At 37.0% G+C, this 15433-nt stretch overlaps 1 protein-coding gene across 1 annotated transcript in view; it reads right to left on the minus strand.

The window, feature by feature from the left end:
* Positions 1-15433, minus strand: part of EDIL3 (EGF like repeats and discoidin domains 3) — a 233855-nt gene that overhangs the window by 178724 nt on the left and 39698 nt on the right. The window lies entirely within an intron of this gene.

The following is a 15433-nucleotide window of genomic DNA, read 5'->3' on the forward strand; positions in this document are numbered from 1 at the left end:
TCCTTTTTCCCTCTGTTTGTGAGCCTCATTAAAGGAATCACCTGTTATTGTGTGTGTGTGTTGCTGTTGTTATGTATTTGCCACTGGAAGTTTTTATTTATTGGAGTACAGCAGTACAGAATTATATATATATATACACATACATACATACATACATACATACATACATATATATATACACATATATATGCATATATACACACACACACACACATATATATATATATATATATGCACTTCTCTGTATTGCTGAGACCTACAAACATTTTCACTGCTGCCATTTCCTTGCTTTGATATCTTGACCTCAAACTAACTCTCTGAAAATTCATTTTCCAGTAAGCTGTCCCAGACCACGAGGCAGCTACACCCACAGTTAGTCACCACGGTGGGGCTAGGACACCACCCTTGCCCTAAATTCAGCTTTTTGCCCCAAAAGGTGTTGTTCTGTTTGGCAGCAGCCACTGCTGCCCCAGGTGGAGCTGCCACAAAGACGAGGGCACCACTGATCATCCTGGATGATAAAAGAACTGTTTGCATAACACTTGGCACCCCTGCAGGTTTAAGGACCAATAAATCTCCCAGCAAAGTTGGAAGAAGAAAAAATAAAAAGCTCTTCCAGGGAGCTGGATCAGAGTGCTGGTGCTGGGCCATGAGCTCTTACACAACAGCTTCTAACAAGATCAGCAGAATCCATTTAAATCCAAAGGGTACCTGCCTCATGCTGGGGCCAGCCCAAATTAAATCCATTAACTCCATAGTGTTACTACAGCTCGATATTGCCAACAGCAGCACTATTTGAGTTGTATTCTCCATTAACTGAACCACAAATTTTTAAGACAATTTCTTGGGCTTTAATTTCCTCATAATACTCTTTCTACCCTTTCCTCCAATTTCCTGTCTCATTTTTCCATCCAGCAAAGCTTAAGCCACATTTTCTATTTCTCATATGTTTCTGATTAGTTCTTTACTTTTTAGCCAGACTTTTTTTTTTTTTTTTTTTGTGGGTTTTTAATTTTTTTTTATTTCAGCCTCAGTTGGTAGTGTTTATCTTTCAGTGTGTACAGCCTTTTATCATTTTCCCCTTGTTGCTTCTACAGCCTTCTTGCTATGCAGTTTAAAGCTATTATTTTTAAGAAGCATCCAGAAACTCTCAAGTCCTTTAGTGTATTCCAGTGGCATATCAATTATGTCTCAGTGGTGTTTCAGAATGCCAGGTTACTAACCCAGAAATTGCTCTAAATGGCTCCTTCTAGTCTCGCTCTAAACCAAACATGCAAGAGGTATGCAAGACAATTTGGAGAAATCAATAGAAAAAACCACAAAAATATCCTCTGCTTATGCTGTACAAAAGGAAGCCTAAAAGGAAGCAGACATTTATTATACTGGACAAAAATATTTGCTGAATTCTCCTCCTATGTTATTCAGAAATAAAGTGATTTAGGTTACGAAAGCTGCATTTGAACTACCAGGATACTTTATAGAAGTTCAAGAAAAGTCAGCTCAAACAACAATTTCAGCATTTTGCAACCTGTTTCTTCTGTATTCACCTACCCTGGTAGGTGACTGAAAGGAAGACAATGTGATATGAATATTTTCCTTTCAGCAGCTGCCAAGGAAGGCTGACAACAGCGTCTGAAAAGCTCAGCTATTGAAAGCAATCTGCGAGGCATCACAATAGAAACCATCTTGAGTCATTATAGATCAAAGCCAGGCACTATTGCCCTCCACTACAGCTCTATTGAAACACGCTATAAATGAATAAATAAAAGTTAAGCATGAAGTAAATTTGGTAAGTTTCATTGTCAGGAGTGAAATAGATTAAAAACTGGGATCAAAGTACTTAAAAGTAAACAAAACCATGAAAAGCATTGCATTTATCATTGCTAGAGATCTCTGTGTTTTTTCTTCAAAATCACTGGCTGGAGACTGCAGTTGTAAGCATTTCTGGAAATGCTTATCTATTCAGCAGCATGAGATGCAAGTTCCATGACATTTTATTTCCTGGGGTCTTGCATTGTTTCTGTTTTTAACAGCAAAATTATCAGTGCCTTTCCACAATCATCCCCTTCCTCATCAATCCATCTGATACCTGGTCCCAAATGAATCTTCCTAAAAATGCTTTCTAATAAATCAGGTCCAAAGATTATTGATTTTCTTGTGGGCTTTTTGTTTGTTTGTTTGTTGTGGGGTTTTTTGTTTGGATTTTTTGGTTTTGCTTTGTTGTTGTTTTGAAGGTTTCGGGGTGCTCTTGGATTTTTTGGGGAGGTGTTGGGGTTTTTTGTTTGGTTTTTTTGTTTATTTTGTTGTGGTTTTGGTTTTGGGTTTTTTTTTGTATTTTTGTTACCAAGCCCTGCTCCTGCTGCAGCTCCAATCTGAGTAAACAGAACCAAACAAGGACTATTAAAAATGGTTTGTGGAACCAGCAAACACACCTCTGCTTATGGTCATCCTAAAAACAAAACAGGCAAACCCAAAAACAAATCAAACAACAAAAAAAAAATCCAAAAGAACAACAAACCAACCCAAAAAAGCCCTGAAAAGCTACAGAAAACCCCACAAAAACTACATGACATCCAGTACTGAGTCCCCACAGGTTACTTATCAAATAATTCTGCTTCCAAGTCTTTAAACCCTGCCCAAGAGCTGATACACTTCTCATATACCAAAGGTAGGTGATATCACCCAGCTCTGACCAGAAGAAAATCAAAAATTAAGCAGCAGAGGTTGTGATTGGATAATGCCTGGCTCTAAGTAATGAACCTATTTTATTAAGTGAGTGACAGAGATTCTCCAGACATCAAAAATCCCCTTTCTATGATATCACAGCCAATGACTGCATGATTCTACCTCCAGTTCTTGCTGCTTTTATAACAAAGGGAGAACTGACTGGCTCTCCCTACATTCCTCTTCTAGCAGTGCAATAAGCACTTTTGCTAATGAAACCTCAAGATTTTAGAGATTTAACTGTGTTTTTTTCCCTGTCTGAACAAATTTGGTGAGAGCCTGGATGTTTCCTGTTAGCTTGAGGGTTTAAGGCATTTTTTTTTGTGTGTTTGTTTTGTTTTGTTTTGTTTCCTGCCTGCACCTCACTATTGCCATGCAGGTCAAAGTTACAGGTGAGCATAAAACAGGAACAAAAGCATCAAACATTCATCTTTTCAGTGACAGACTGCAGCAGAGAATCTGAGAAGGGCATTTGTCAGGGCAGAACAAACCCAAAAAATCACAGTAGCCATAAAGAAAGGAGATCACCCCTTATTTGTCATCTCATTTCCCCCTGGGAATGTGAAACTTTTTTAGTTAAACTGACTGATTTCTACTATAGTTCTGTGGAAATATTTGAAAGTTCAGTGAATTTGTTTATATTTACTGTGTTGTTTTGTGTTGTTTCATTTGGTTGCTTTATGGGTTTTTTTTGGCAGGGGTTGATGTTTTTTGTGGATGTTTTTGACTTATTTGGTGGGTGGTTTTGGTTTTTTTCCCTTTTTTTTGTATGTTTTGGTTTTTTGTTTGTTTTTGCTTGGGGTTTTTGATGCTTTTTGTTGTTTGGGTGGTTTTTTTTGTTGGGTTTTGGTTTGTTTGGTTGGTTTTAGGGTTTTCATTTGTTTTGATTTTTCATTTTGTGTGTGTTTTTCTTTGTTTGGTTTTGTTTTGTTATTTTTTTTTTGCTAAGGGGAAAATACAATCTCTGTAAGAATTAAGATCTTAAAGCCAGTCTACCATTTCCATTCTCCTATATGATGGGGCACTTTGATATGGATCACTGCCCTGCCAGAATCCAAGCAGAAAAAGAGACATCAATTGCTAAGATTTCACAGAAAAATTAAAAAAAAAATCCCAATAAAAAACCCATCAACATCCAAACATGTATTATTTTAGATGGCAACAACATTCAAACTTGTATTATTTTAGATGGTTATTTAAAGAATGCTGTTGGAGATACTGCTGCTAGAATGTATAGAGTTCAGCATTTGAGAAAGACCACTCAAATAAGTTTAGATGCCTTGACAATCAGCTGAAGAGTGGCCACACAAGTGACTCCTGAATGTGAAATTCCAATTCTAGATCTGCTGAAGGAGAAGCCTCACAATAATCCTAATATTTCAGACATTTGCCTGACTCGAAGTGCATTCTGTTCTGTGGACATCAAAGGGGCTCTTGAAAGACAAAGCAGCCTCCTGTAAAAAATTGCAGGTTTTGTGCTCCCAGGCTTGAACATCAAAATAAATGGAAACCAGGCTTACAGGTGCTCCTAATCAAACCACTTCTATGTTCACATAGCTGATTTTAGTTCTGAGATTCATAACCCTTCAGAAATGTGGTGCTTATTACCATTTTGGCATTGAAGATGTTTAGCAAATGCCAGCGTGCTAAACTCTTTGGGCACAGGAATTGTGCTACTGCTCCTCTCACTTCCATCCTTCCCCCTCACTGCTTGTTTTTAAACAAACAAAACTGTCAGGATGTGTCAAGATCTCCTTTGGATGTCCATCGTGTTTCACAGACTCACAGAATTTTTTAGGTTGGAAGAGACATCCAAGATCTTCCAGGCCAAGCTGTGCCTGATCCCTACATTGTCCCCAGCCCGGAGCTCTGAGTGCCACATCCAGACCTTCGTCCAGGGATGGGCACTCCAACCCTCCCTGGGCAGTTCCAGGGCCTGATCCCTCTTTTCCATGGGGAAATTCCTGCTGCTGTCCCCCCTGAGCTCCCCTGGCCCAGCCTGAGGCCGTTCCCTCTCCTCCTGTCAGTGATTTCTTGTGACACCCACCTGGCTGCAACCTCCTAGAAAAGAAAGCAGGCTGTCTACCTGAAATGTTTTGCTTATTTAAGTTGGGCTGTACTCTGAACTCCAGCTTACAAGCCCCAAAATAGTGAGTAACAAATGGGTGAGCAATACTGTGGGGTTGGTAATTTATGGTATCACTGAATTTGGAGCATCTCTCTCTCTGCTCTTCTCTGGAGCTGCACAGAAGGAACACATTCATTTCTTCATCTTTCTCTCTGTGTCCTGCTCTTCTCCTTGTCCTCTGAGCTCCCTGCAGTCCAGCTGGGAACCACAAGCACAGGCAGGCATTGGGCCTCCTGGAAACAGCACACCTCACTCTCTGCAATATTGTGAAGTGGGTTTGGAATGTTCATTACAGGCCTAACCTGATGCAAAATTCCAGCTTCAATCAAACACCACCCCTGGTCGTCCTCTTTCACAAGCACTTCCACAGAGGCCTTCTGCTTCTGAATTTCTGGCCTTTTCCCACCTAATTCCCCCTTTTCAGAGAGAATTCCAGACCATCTTTAAATATTCCCCTTAATTACGTGATAAACGACAGCAAAAAACTGTCCTGTGGAAAAGCAGAGCAGTGGCTGATCCTGTGTCTGATGCTGCCCGGCCTTCCACAGGCAGAATTTCTGGATCAGATGGAAAGACAAGAGAAAAAAGCACACTGCCAAGCCACCAGCAACCAGAGGAACAGCTGGCAGTGCAAGAAATGCTGCCACTTCTCATTGTCACAGCAGAAGGTAGTAGGTGTGAAATAACATCTCCTCCTCCAGGGCTTTCCTGGAGTTTTGTGATTAGCATGATGAAAAAATAAAGGGAGAAGGCATAATAATTTCTGTTTCTTAATATGAAATGCACTGAGATGCCAGTGTCTGTGTTTTTATTACTTATTCACGAGGCTAAAAACTGACTACAGAGTTTGCAATGCTCTCCTGAAACTTGTTTTTTCAATAAGGATGCTCTTGTGAGACTTTCTGTCGGTAATGTAATGCAATGTAATCCCATGGGACACATTTTTGTGTTAAAATGGCAAAAAAATTATCACTTTTACCACCACATTCAGTAAGTGCTAATTATACATGATAGACTTTAAAGTCTGTTGTTACTTTCCACTTCAGGGCCAAAGGGATTAAAAAGTAGCAAAAATATGGGGATGCGCTACTGGCAGGTTAGTGATGCTTTAGCTACACCTCTACAAGCCAAAAGCTTGATTTAATTAAGTTATAAAGACAATTATTCTATTATGAACAACTCAATAACTCCTTTTCTGTGTGCAATACAAATCCTTTTGTTTGTTTCAGAGTGCATCAAGACACATGCAATGTCTACACTCACCCATATCTTGATGTTTCACTTGTTCTGTATTAATATAAAAAGTCAAAAACCCCATCGAAGTCATCAAAAGATATTTACACAAGAATAAATAATAAGAGGAAAATAATTGAACTCATTCTCTTCAGGCCTGCATGGGAAATGAGATGTTCAGCAGTGTTACTAAGCACATATTTACTGCAAGTAAGTCACCACACTCACACCTGGCTTTTTTTTCAGTCCGTCCAAGAACACTTGCCAGGCAGAGCATTAAAGTAGGAAAAATACTATTTGAATAATCCCTCTATGTATCTCATGTCATGAGCCAACAGCATCATTTCCACCCATAACACGTCTCTCTCATCTCGTCCTATCTCAAATTTCAATTTCTCTTCAAGCATGTAGAAAATAAAAAGGGAAGAGAGAAAAAATAAGCAGAAGGCAGTAAAAGATAATATCAGATAAGCCAAGGTCTGAATACCAACAGATTTTCAGGCACCCAACAGGTTTGCTGTCATTATCACCCTCTCCATGGCAAAAATCAAAAGGGATTATCTGGGCCATAATTAGGGATAGATTCCAAAGCTGTTTGCTTTTTGCAATCAGATCATGTTGTTCTCTTCCTTCAAAAGGTCAATGAGGATTATTTAAAAAAAAAAGAGAGAAGAAATCAAGGTAGCAGAGTATTCTAAAGAAGCAGGTGTGAGAATTCATCATGGGTGAATGGCAGCTTGTTTTGGGATCTTGCTCTGGCACGGGCATGAACGTTGCTACAACACAACATAAATATAACATTAATTCAGTTCTTAGTTCAGTATTGCTCAATATACCTCACACACAGTCAGCAGAAAGTCCCACATGGAAATGATTTGGAAAAGAGTTTTTTCTCCCTTAAATTTGACATTAAATTACCATTACTTCATTTTGGGGTTGGAAAAAAACCAAAAAACCAAAACAAAAAACCTTAATGTCTCACTCTAAAAATTGTGTTGATGTTGTTATTAGCTCAGTCTTACTGTGACAAAATATTTTAATTAGAAATTTAGTTAAATGACCTTGCTAAGAAATTAATTAAATGAAAAGCACCGTTGGTATGTAAAGAATACAAATTCTCATAGCTAGCAAAATTTAATTGCATTATAAATAGACTGCATTTATACAGTGTAAAATTGTATATATTTAATTGTTCAAATAAATAGATTGCTAGTTTAATTTTCAAGGAATCTAGCTGACTTTCCATTTGAATTAATAAAATGTCTGTATTTCAAAAGAAACTGCATCACTGTGAGACATAATTAAGTACTTTAATAGTATCTAAATATCTATGTGGCTCCAGAGATTGCAGAAATGTTGGCCTTATGTCTAAGTTACTCAAATAAGGTCCTTTAGGATGCCAGAAACTAGCTTTGATTCAGGCAATGGAAACTTTCAAGTTCTTAAGTTTTCTCCAAATTTTAATTCTGCAAAGAGTAGCCTGTGTAAAAACAATTCACTGCAATGAGTCCAAAATTTAATTTATCATTAATACAATAAGAGGTGACAAGTGACTTCCTGTAAGTAATTGCATCTTCAGTGAAATCCAAAAAACATATAAGTTACAGCTGAAATAATGAACAATCAGAGTAATTTATGATGAAATACAATTAGTATGATGAATCATGGTCATTTATGATGAAATTCATAACTCTCCAGGGCTGCCATGAGAGCCTGATGTGTGAGATGAAAGCACAGCATTAACTACATTTTTAAGCTATTCAAAATTCTGTTTGTGAGCTCTTAATCCTTGAAACTCTGCACAGCACACCCAAATGTGTTTTGTAGATACAGGTGTAGAACTCTTAAACTATTCCATTTTTTTCCACAGGGTTTTTCATTTTTTCTTAGAGACAAGCAGGGACACAGAAAGAAATAATCTAATGTGAATGATTCTTGTTGATAACTCACCACAGACAGAGCATGTGGACTACTAATGCTAAAATCCCAGCTCTTCCAACATTAATCCAGTATCACCCAACCTAAGTGAAAGCTTGGAATTAAATATTGCATACTTTTCTTATCAGTGCACCTACCCAAAATATATTTCTAGGCAACAAAATTATCATATATTCACATTGTTGTTAGGTTTTGGCCCTTTCAGGCAAACAGCTCTTAAGACAGTCTTCTTTTAAAGAACTGGAAAAATTGTATAGAAAAAAATGTATATAGAAAACATATATATAAAAAAAATACGTAAATTAATAAAAATCCCATCTCACTCAAACCACGGCATAAGAAAATGCAACTATCAAACAAATGAGCAAGGCAATTTCCAAACTTTGCCAGAGCTAAAATACAGATATGACTCAGTTTTCTGTCAGGCAGACAATGAAAGCCTGCTGTGGCTATTGACTGTCCTCCCACACGGCATCGACTGAAATGTTTGTCCCAAATTTTAGACGTTTCAGTGTTTTATTTAAACACCTCAGTACAAGCAAGGAGTTGAGTGTACCTCTCAGGTCTGGAAGTCATCTTTATAACATTAAATTTAGAGCTCACATGTGAATTTCTGAGAGCAGAGATGATCCTAAACTGAATCAAGATATTAAAGAAAATCAAGAGTACTCTGTTTTTCAAAGTGAGCACATAATGACTTAAGCTTGAGTCATGATATGAAACATTTTATGATTTTTACAAAGCTTTGAGATAGACAATACCATTAAATTTCAATTCCAGGTTCGTTTTTTTTTCCAGAAACACTGGTGCTGTACACTGTATTAAGTAGGGACTGAACTTTTCTGGTGCTAATTAAACGCAGAAAGAAGCAGCAGTGAGACAGCAGCCATGTACCAAAGGGGCAGGAAAAAACCCAACACAAACACTCAGGAATAAAAAAAAGTGGTGTTTTTTTTGTTTTTGTTTCTTTTTAAGAGACAAAAAATAATTCTGTAGTTTCCTTGTCATATTTACTAAGGCCCATGGAGTCAAACAAACAATCAAGTTCAGAAATATAATTTATCTAACAGCTCATCCACCCCCCAAAAACAACAGATTTAGGGAATGTTGCACAGCATCAGTCATTGTAATCAGCAAGAGTGACAGGCACAACAGAGACCCCTTCCTGGGCACCCTCTTCTCAATAATTACTTCACAAAAAAATAAAACAATTAATTTTATTTTTTTAAAAACCATATTTATTTTTATTTTTTTTTAAATTTAGAGGCCCCATGAAATATGCAATACCAGTATGTTACCAAAACTGCAGTAAGAAGGGTGGAAGAAAGCAAAACATGCTACCAGAATGCAATTTCTCTCCTCAGATCCAAGAATGATTCAACATTGCAGTCAATGATCAGGAAAAAAAAAATAGGGTGAGGAGAATAATAATAATAATAAAAAATAGGAATAAAAAATAAAGTAGATTAAATAAAATTACATGATTTACAATCCTACTGGTTGGTTACTCCAGAGTTACTACTTCTTATTTTGAAGCAGAGGGTTCCAAAACTGGCCAAAACAAAACTCTAAGGAAAAACTGGGAGAATCAAGATGATCACATCCTGACTTCTAAGTCTTATAAGGATGATCTTTGTAGGGCCCATATTTGATTTCACTCTAAATCTACACAGGACCCCTTGGGATTGATTGTGCAGAGTTCATAATTATCCAGCAAATACTACAAGAATTTCTGAGGGGAATATTACAATATTACAATTACACCATGCTATTTGAATCTACTTAGGAGCACACAGAATGTAATTTGGACAGACAGACACAAATAAAACACAACCTCCCAGAAGTTAATCTGACCCCTTGGCGATCATGCGCATGGCAAAAAATTCCTCCAGTTGGGGGAATAAAATAAAATAAAATAAAATAAAATAAAATAAAATAAAATAAAATAAAANAAAATAAAATAAAATAAAATAAAATAAAATAAAATAAAATAAAATAAAATAAAATAAAATAAAATAAAATAAAATAAAATAAAAGTGAAGTCTTGTCTTTTTCACAAAATACCCTGTCAGAACAGGTCATGGAAAGATTAATGTTATTAGTAAGTTGTCATACAACAACTCTGTATTAATTTGAGCCTCAACCTTACAATCTGTCTCCTCGAATGCATATTATAAGTCTCATTAAAGCTAATGAGGTTTTGATGGGGCTTCAAACTTGCAGACTGGATTTTATGATTGTGCACCAGACATTTCAATCAGACTGGTATAATCCATTCTAATTTTTGCCAGCTTGCTTTGGGGTTTGTCTCTTCCCCCTCACAAAACTGTTTTATTGCGGTGAATTTCAGGGATCTGTGTCTTTAATTATGAAGTTATCTTAATCACAAGTACAGGTACAGTATATTCATGCTATGATACAGCATTTATTTTGAAATGTCTGCTGTAAATACAGATTCTTGGGTTATTTATGCAAGATGAAGACCTCCACAGGCTGACAGGAATGTAAATGGAGCATGCAAGTGTGCTGGACTAAATACCTTCTAAAGAACTCCCCTTACTAATTGGCAATTAATATCAATTCATTAGTAAAGTGTCTTCTTCCAAAGAAAATGAAAAACAAACCTAAAAAAACAAGCCAAATTAAAAAAAAAACAAAAAAAAACAAACAACAAAATAAACCAATAAAAAAAGACATCCAAAATGCAAAATACACACGGCTACATTCATGTGACATTACCCAAGAGAATGAAAAAATCTGCCACAGTCAGAACATCAGGACTTTGCATGCCACAATAAAAGAGAATCCAAAGATGTCATCCATTGATTTTTGCTATTTTTTTCTGGGCCACTCACCATTAAAATAAAAACTATATGAACATGAAAATTTTCTCATTAAAACATCTCATCATGGCTTTAAAACTCTCACCAAAGCATGGATTTAAGCAGTTTAAAGAAACTCAGGAAATAGTTGCTGAGGATCATTGTTCTCAAATTCAGTGAAGGGAGAACTGCATTTACTCAAGTCAATCTAAAAACTTCCATAATTCTTTCAAGACATGAAATATATTTGTGGAAGATGAGGAAGTGAGACAGAGTTCTGTGCTACCACAACATCTAAAAGAACATTATTTAATACAGATCTGGATGCCCAAGGATCATGACTGACTTCCTGACCTCACCCTCCTCTTCAGGTGGTTCATGAGGAAATTTTAATGGGGTTGCCACAGAAGTGAGTACTCACCCAGCAAAACTTTACATGTGTAATATTGTTTGTGAGGAATTTTTCCACAAAGGAGAGCCTCCTAATTTCTAGAATCTGGCATTGCTTCAAATTATCTGAGCTCAGCCTGAAATATTACATCCATTTAAGAGCTGCTTTCTGGCTGAGCTAAGAACAATTATCACTTGTGGAATTAGGAAAACATGCAGGAAAACAAATATGAAATGGTATCAGGGGTCCCACCTGCAATAATGACTCTTTGAACTACAAGAATTTCCTTTAAAGCAGCCTGGATTTCAGGCAGAGTTCCCTCCACATGACATTGAGGTGTTATGAATCTCACCTGACCTCAGAAGTCTTTGCTGTAATGTTTACAGCTAATTGCTTGTCTGTGCTCTGCCCTCAAATAAATTTTGCAACCAACACCTGCAAAATTCAACTGATTTTTCTACTGTAGCTTAGATTTATTTACTTTTGTTTGTTTGTTTGTTTTTGTTTGGGTTTTTTTTGTGTTAGAAATTTCTTTATTAAGCAAAACACTTTTTCCAGAACTGAGAGTAAATCTGACAATTTGCACAAAACCCCCTGGCAGAAAACCCCACTTTGGTGAGTGCTGCATCCAGCACCCCACCTGTGATAGTCTGGCTTGAAAAAACACCATTTACTCTGAGCAGGAATGGGCCATGAGGTTCTGTGAGACTTTAAGAATTGCTTAGTTCTGAATATACAAAAAATGAAGTGTCCAAGGCCAGGTTGGATGGGGTTTGGAATATCCTGGGACAGTGGGAGGTGTCCCTGCCCATGGTAGGGGTGGCACTGGATGGGCTTTAAGGTCTCTTCCAGCCCAAACCATTCTATAATTCTTTGATTCTACGAATTGCACCAAGTCCTTGAGCACCTACAATGTCATATCCACAGTGAAACAAAACAAACATTTCCTTGATTCAATTTTTTTTCATTTTTTTTCAATTAGAAAACTAACATTTATTGAAGTATCTGCCCCAAATTCATTTGTGCAACTCACTTAGGGCAGTTGCATACCTGCAGACAAGCATAATGTGAAACTATGTCCCAGGTGCTCAGCAAATATTGAATATGTAAGCTGTGTAAGTTGTTTAGTACTAGAGATTAATTGCTACTTTTTAGAGTGTGAATATGCCGCATAAGAAATAAAAATATGTAAAAGGTTAAGTAACCGAAGATCTAAATATTAAAGTATTAAATTACTATTAAAGTAACCAAAGGTCTGAGATGCAGATGAATTATATAAATATTGATTACCTCAATTTAAAAAAAAATAGATATCTAACAGCATTGAAACAGAGAAAACAAAATGCTATCTGTTTTCACAGAAATGTATTGAACTACCTGATGTTGTCCATCTCCTTTAATGGCAAATGAAGCATTTCCTATTTTGTGGTCATTAAGCAGAATAAAATACATTACCTATCAATAAACTACATTTGGGATATTTTTCTGTTTTGGTAGGTAACTGGATTCCACTGAGAATACTCTGGAAAACAGTGAGAAAGAATTAGTGAAAATTACAACCCAATCCATCATAAAATCTTGGGCACAGCTTTTTGGGTGCTTGCAAGAGCAAATCAAAGGAGGATTTAGTCTTGACTTGATACTAAGCAGTTTTCTTGTTACTTTAATGTGAAAACCTGTATTTTAAATAAAATTCAGCCATTATAAGAAATGGTTTTAGAGATATATTTTTTAAAATCCATACAGCACTGATTCCCAGCTAACATACAAATGTGAGCATATAAAATATACTGCTGTTACATGCTTTAAAGTGCTGCATTGCATTTCAAATAACAAACCTGGTGAATTTGCACAAGCTTGGAAAATTCAAGTAGAGGTGCAGTAGTTATATTCTTTAATCAAAATCCACAAGTTCCACAGAACCAATGACTGTCCTCATCCAAATACGTTAAACATATGATATTGGACTCACTCTATTTTTAGTTTTCCACAACTTCTAACCAGCTACTCCCTAGGAGCTTTCCAGGCTTGCATAAATCAGCTTAATTAGCAGATACTCAGCTGAATTGTATTCTGTGTCCACTTCTCACCTCTAAGAACAGACAAGGATCCCTAAAATGTACACACACTGTCATTTTATCTAGGTGGAGAAAGCCTCACATTTTCTAAAATGCAATTCCTACTAAGTCCTTTTTTGACCTATTCATTTTTCAGGGGTATATCAAGATCTAGGTGGTGGTAACAGCTCTAATTCAGGAAAGACTGAGCCTCGGGATAGTTACACTACAGAAATAAATCACAACCCTACCTCAGACAAATCAATCTGCTCTTCTTCTTTCATGGCCAAAAATTGCCAGTGAGAAGGTCAGTAGGTCTGGTGGCTTCTCAGTACAGTTTTAATTATTTTGTTGTCACTGCCTTACTGAAATGTTTCTAAAATTAATTATTTCCCATTTAAACCTCACATTGGCTTGCCTAGATTTCAGTTTCAGGTATTTTTTAAATAGCTTCTACAGAAGAGTGTGACTGCACAAGTAAAGCCAGACTCCTTTTACTAACAGAAACTCACAAAGGTCATTGCAATATGAGCAAAACTCTTAGATTCAAAATAAATGCCTGTATCTCTCTCTCTCTCAAGAAAAAAAAATCCTACTTGATAGAATTCTGAGATTTCTGACCTTCTCAAGAGAGTAGATTTAGAGCTGTGTCACTCCACATTGGCAACATTGCTTTGACTTTTCAGAGATATTCTTACCAGTCAAAATAAGCCTTCAGGTGCTGCAATCTGAAAAATCGCTACAAAAATCCATTTATTTGATGATTATATTGTGTGTCTAACATTTTCTACCTTGTAACAGCAACAACAGGATACAAATACCTGACTCAGTGCACAAAAACCCCAAGCCATACATCCAGGAACAGCATTGAGATGGCAGGACTTGCTAGAGGAACTATTTACTATAAAATCAAGAAATAAATTATACTTCCTCCACTGAAATGTTATTTTTGTCAGTGCTGTCAATAAAATATTTTTCAGTGTTTCTACTTCTCAAAATAGTCTTCAGGTGATTTGTCAAAGCATAGATCGACACGAAGCAAGCAGCTTGCTACTTAACTTCACTCTTTCCGTCTTTAATTTGCAAGAAGGCACACAAACATGAGTATACAAGCAGAAAACAGTCTAAAACTGAACTTGGATAAAATTATTGCTGCATTGGGACATGAAATTTAATATGTCATGAATTCCTCAGGTATGCAATAGTCAAGAGCAGACAGAGTAATAATAATAGTAATAGAGTAAGAGTTAGTGGACAGGAAATAAAGTTGTAAAACCATAGTAGGGACGTAAGAATATCTGCACAGATAAACTATTTTTACAAGCAAAAAGTTTCTCTGCCATGGCCCTTTCTTTTGAATTACACTGATAGCAGATTCACATCTCCCTCACCCTTTTCCTCCTAATCATCTTGTTTCACTACAGTTAAGGACATATTTGAAAGAAATGCTTCTCCTGACATGAAAGTAAGCCAATTTTATAGAATTTCTGTCTCCAGGAGAAAAAAGCAGCCGTCCAGAGTGCACTCCACGGTCCTTTTGGGAGAAAAGATTTTAGAGAGAATAGAGTTAGTCCACATCACATCCAGTGAAGAAGGGGCAGAAGTCCAATACTTGATCATGAAATCATTTAGTCCTCCTTGGTCTCACTGTCACTTATATCAGAAATACCAGTCCCATGTGAAAACAGGAAAAAATGTCCACAAAGCTTCCCCCACAGGATGAGTGGTAAGAAAAAAATGAGTAATCAATTAAAACACCGTAGAAAGTGCAAGACATGATTGGACAAACCAGGGTGTAAGGGCTGTAAACCACAGGAAGGAACATTCTTAAAGGTGTGGAGATATGCAAGGAGAACAAGCCCCATTCGGAATACACCCAGATATCTTCAGGTTTGTCAGACAGCATTCCACGAGGCCTAAAACCTGAATTTACAAATTATAAGAATCCCAGAATAGTTTGTTTTTGGAAGGTTCCTGTGGAGCTCCCTCAGGCCAGGCCGTGCCCAGCTGGGGCTGCCATGGCTCCACACAGGGACACTCCAGGCCCTCCCTGGGCAGCTGTTCCAGGCCTCTGCCCCTCCATGGACACAAGTTCTTCCTCCTGCCGGGCTGCCGCTCGCTGCCCTTTATTTTATTCTCG

The sequence above is a fragment of the Parus major genome, chromosome Z (assembly GCF_001522545.3).
Source record: "Parus major isolate Abel chromosome Z, Parus_major1.1, whole genome shotgun sequence".
In the NCBI taxonomy this organism is placed as follows: Eukaryota; Metazoa; Chordata; class Aves; order Passeriformes; family Paridae; genus Parus; species Parus major.